Source organism: Poecilia reticulata, linkage group LG1 (genome assembly GCF_000633615.1).
Source record: "Poecilia reticulata strain Guanapo linkage group LG1, Guppy_female_1.0+MT, whole genome shotgun sequence".
Lineage (NCBI taxonomy): Eukaryota > Metazoa > Chordata > Actinopteri > Cyprinodontiformes > Poeciliidae > Poecilia > Poecilia reticulata.
Genome location: NC_024331.1, coordinates 29,818,120 through 29,822,644, shown reverse-complemented (window position 1 = coordinate 29,822,644; position 4,525 = coordinate 29,818,120).

Genomic DNA, 4,525 nt, shown 5'->3' with positions numbered 1-4,525 from the left:
CTGTTCACACTGCGGGTCATATGGAGTGAGACGGGTTGACACAGCATCTGTGTCATATCACGGGTTGACACCTGCATTTTGTCATTGTCACCCGCTCAGCCGTTGAGGTTAACTGTSGGGTCCTGCAAAAAGAGTGGCCCTCTGAGGAGCGGGGGACCTCAGATGGACAGACATAAAGAGACATAGATAAGGCACGTGGCGACTCATCCACGCCAGTCCTCCAACATGGGATCTCGTCTGTTAGATTGGCGCGTCGTGAAAGGAGGTTCTCGGTGGCTGGGCGCTTGCCAGCTGACATTCCACGGAGACAAATTGAGAGAGAGGCTCCGGCAGATTTATCGGGCCATTGGCTCGCCTCAGGAATTTTCTTGTAACATGGCACTCCTGTGAAAAGGGATAAAGAAATTAGTGTAAAACAGCCTCGCCACCCCACTTTCCTCCCCAACAAGGAACCACTTAGATATCTGGTAAACCCGCTAACACGTATATATATATATATATATATGCACTGCTCCTGTTCTTTATGTAATTGCGCATGGATACAAGATGGATCGGTGTGAGCTTCAGTCCTCTTATTGCTATGAATATTCAAGAGGGTGAGCGAAAGAACATTGCTGTATTCCGGCTGTTGAGTCACAGGTCCTCGGTGGCAGGAAGCACTGCTGGTCAAATGACAGAGGGAGAGAATGAGAGCGAAACATGGAGGGTTGGGGGGGGGTATGAGTGAGTGTGAGTGGGATTTGAAAGGAACTGCTTCTGGCTGTCTTGGATATTTATTCCCCTGCAAAGCATTGATGTGTTTGGAGAAACAGGCCAGATATGTTCTTAATGTTAGAGGGAGAGCTGTAAAAGGTGCTCTGAACACATTTGCTCACCTCTACGGTGCTGTTGTTAAAGGGATAGTTCACGTTTTTTAAGGGTCTTTTCTTTTAAAACATTTTCAACAATTAATGATTTATCTCTTTAAAGTGTAACTAACCCCCAAATCAACTTTTTTTTTGCTGATAAACTCTAAAGTTGTTTCGGGTTCTATCTTTATGCAGGGTTTCTGCAGATTTCACCAACTCAGATTTAAGACTTTTTAAGATCTTTTTAAGACCATTGTGAATGTAATTTAAGATCTGGTAAGACTGGTGCTTGACCTCCACGTGTAAAATCCACTAAACCTCCGACTTCAGAAGTTGTACCACACCAAATGCTGCCATTAGATTAGTGCTAATAGTTTTCTGGGGAGCAAAGCTGTAACATTTCTGGGCTCTTTTTGTGGCTCTTGGCAGCAGTTTTATGCTAGTCACACCAACTGTGGCTACAGACTGAACCCCAACAGCGACAAGTTTTGTTGCACAGAATGTACGTAGTATCATTTAGGTTGGTGAAGACGAATGTTGTCCAGCTAACTGGTGATAAATTTGTTCTTACCCATGGTAAATGGAGAAAAGCTAGCTATGTACATAACAAGAGTACATTAGCAGCTAGTTAGCTGTAGCTGCAACCACCTCGAGTCACAGAATGCAATGAAGATATCTATGAGCGAGTCAAACTTTTGCATGACAGTCTTGACAAGAAAGAAAACTACATGGAATATAAGATATTAAATAGTCATGATAAATACTAAGACCTATGAGTAATGTGTTTTATGTATTTAAGACATTTTACTGCTTTACTTTTAGATACATCAATTGAAGACTTATTAATGATATGCAGACATGTTGTTTGGTGCAAATTTTGATATTTTCGTGTAAATTTGTTTAGCTCTGCAACATTGTGCCTAAAACCCTTTCAGTTCTGGCCTCCTTCAGTTGAAAAGCGTCATAGAGAAGAGACTGTTTGGTGTTGGAACCTCAGAGTCTTATCTTTGGGTTTTGCTGATGAAAGTTGATGTTCTCACATGTTGTTCGCCATGTTTGCATTGTGAAAGTTTCATAATTTGTATATTTGAAATAAGACAAACTAACTAACTAACTAACAAGTAATATTTTGCATTTTTAAGTCAATAATTTCTTAATATTGATCAAAAGTACTTTTTCTACAGGCAGATTATTTCACATATAACACAGAAAAAATGTATCCATATAAGTGAAATAATCTGCCAGTGGAACTAACACTTTTTACCAAGTGTGCTAAGATATTTGCRCTACAAACCACAAACACTTGGTAAAATTTTGTGTTTTTGCAGTGTATTTAAAGGTTAATAAAAAAAAGGCTGACACACGATCAACAATAATATATTTGAAATCACAGTACAATATAGACAAAATACATACATTTTTGTCATGGACGCTCCTGAACCAGTTGTTATCTTCTGCATTTGTGTAATTAGATAATTACCTACAGCAGGTSAGATCAAAACCTTGAAATAGAGCCTTACATGAAAAATCCCAAACTATCAATTTAAATATAGAATTTGGACTTTTCTTTCTAAACTACCAGGAAAACAAGACTGCAAAGCCTGAATTAATATTTCATAATAACAATACACTCTATACATCATGAAATAACRCGCATTAATCATTAAGTACCCGTGTAAGCATCACTGTTGGAAAATCACTCCTCAGCTTTGCATACAATAGAACCCTAATGTCATTCCCCATATCATTTGTCAGCATCTAGAGGTTATCTGCCAAGTTGATGAACAGAGAGATTGGTTATGAAACACAAGGTGTGACAGTATGGCAATATGTTATAGTATGCAGGCAGAGCTCATCAGGAAAGAGAGGACGAGCGGCTTTGTTCCAAATGTCACGATGCATATTTATGGGAGCACTGGAGTGGCTCCTTGTATAAGCACCATTCACCATCTATCAAGCTAAAACCACTACAACGCTGTCTCCGTGACAACTTGGTGGGATGCTGTTGGGTGACAAAGTGATCAAACTGGCTAGTCTGCTCATGGTTCAAGACAAATTTACTTGTGACATAGATCGTAGTTTTGATTCGTGGTCGTCTAATAACAAGAACCACGTCAGTCAATGTKTTYCAAGTGATGCTGTGGTGACAGGTATTTTGAAACAACAGGACTTGGACTTTGTCATTCCTTCTGTTTCCTCATATAATATTCCAGTTTAATTTTGTATTCCACTCAGAAATCCRGAGCTCCAAAACTGCAAATATACAAAGTCTTACCAAGTAACCTGGGACTAGATTCTAGTGCAAATAATTGCTACAAACAGAAAAAACAACTGCAAACTCTCACCACAAAACGGAAATGCCCCAAACCACYAGGGCGAGTCGATGGAGGAGATTGTTTTAAGTCAACAGTTCTTTCATATTGATGAAAAATTACAAGTTCCATTCCCTGATTATTTCACTTACGTAACAAGTGCTTTCTCATCAATATTAAAAAGTACCAAAGAGATATTGACTTGAAACAGGATCCTTTATCTTGCTGWAAAGTTAATTGTAAGTTAATTTTGTCTTATTTCAAGTGTATTAAGATATTTTCACTGGAAGCCAGACAAAAAACACTTGACAAGATTTTGAGTTTTTACAAAGCAATTAGATTAAATTATTTTTTGTTTAAAGTTATGTGTTAAAACAGTGACATTATGAAATTAAGGTTATGGKACAGTGAGCRCCTCATGCTARACCACACCTAATTCCTACAATCTTGTTAAAAACTCCCATTCGTTCATCGTCAGTAAGTGAATAGAGAGCAGGAGCTCAAATGTTGCTACTTTCTGCTGCAGATTGAGACATTAAAGTGAAGTGGGAGAGGATAATGCAGCATAGGAGGGTGTCAGACAGAAAGCAGCATAAGCTCCACCAAGCTTCCCTTCTCCACAGAGGAGGATCTCAGGAGAGTTGTGAGCTGGCTGGCTGGCTGCGCCTGGGCTACACAGCGCAGGACGGGCCGTCTGTCTGGCTGTGGTGTGGCTCCTTGGGGAAAGAACATGGCTCCAGGGCTGTAGCTGATTTGAGATGGTCTCAGGACCAAACCTCAGGGGATGCCGAGCGAGCGRAATCGCTCCTCTGAACCTCTCCTTTCAGAGGCGCTGGAGCTTGGTGGCTGTGAAGAGACGGCCTTTTATCTTCACTGTGAACAGCTCAGTGGATTTCCTCCCAAATTACAGGGAGTGATTACATCCCACCTAGTCTGCCTCACATCCCCCCCTCTGTTCTCAAGGCTTTTACCCCCCACCCCCAGCTCCCCCAGGCCAGCCAACCACCGTCAACTGTCGGAGCTCACAGCTGAGTCATTAGATAGAAGTTGAGCGTTGTGTCACTGGCCTGGAAATAATAAAAACCAAAACCGTAGGGACAGTCTTTGCTCTTTAAATTTTCTCTGGTTAGCAGTAAGATAATGGGATTCAGTCATAACATGTGTAATAGGTGCTTTTATTGGTGTACACAGCTAAAATTAGAGCRGGAGAGCTTTGAATAGATCAGATGGTGCAACAGACATAACAGATAAAGCACTTTGCAAGAGTATACACACCCATCTATCTTTATTACCACCTTAAATGTAATTTATTGGGATTTTCATTTAGATCAGTGTTTCTCAATCTTTTTTGGGCCAGCGCCCCCC